Source organism: Parus major, chromosome 23 (genome assembly GCF_001522545.3).
Source record: "Parus major isolate Abel chromosome 23, Parus_major1.1, whole genome shotgun sequence".
NCBI lineage: Eukaryota > Metazoa > Chordata > Aves > Passeriformes > Paridae > Parus > Parus major.
In genome coordinates, this window is record NC_031791.1 from 1,673,064 (window position 1) to 1,673,488 (window position 425).

At 44.7% G+C, this 425-nt stretch overlaps 1 protein-coding gene across 1 annotated transcript in view; it reads right to left on the reverse strand.

The window, feature by feature from the left end:
* MACF1 (microtubule actin crosslinking factor 1) overlaps positions 1 to 425 on the reverse strand; it is a 156,033-nt gene that overhangs the window by 101,627 nt on the left and 53,981 nt on the right. The window lies entirely within an intron of this gene.

Sequence of the window (425 nt, forward strand, 5' to 3'; positions counted from 1 at the left end):
ATTATGGGGATAAAACATCCCAGGAGAAGGTGGGAATGATGGATTATGGGGTAAAACAGCCCAGGAGAAGGTGGGAATTATGAATTATGGGGATAAAACACCTCAGGAGAAGGTGGGAATTATGAATTATGGGGATAAAACACCTCAGGAGAAGGTGGGAATGATGAATTATGGGGATAAAACACCTCAGGAGAAGGTGGGAATGATGGATTATGGGGATAAAACAGCCCAGGAGAAGGTGGGAATTATGGATTATGGGGTAAAACAGCCCAGGAGAAGGTGGGAATGATGGATTATTGGGTAAAACAGCCCAGGAGAAGGTGGGAATGATGAATTATTGGGTAAAACATCTCAGGAGAAGGTGGGAATGATGGATTATGGGGTAAAACAGCCCAGGAGAAGGTGGGAGATGATGGATTATGGGG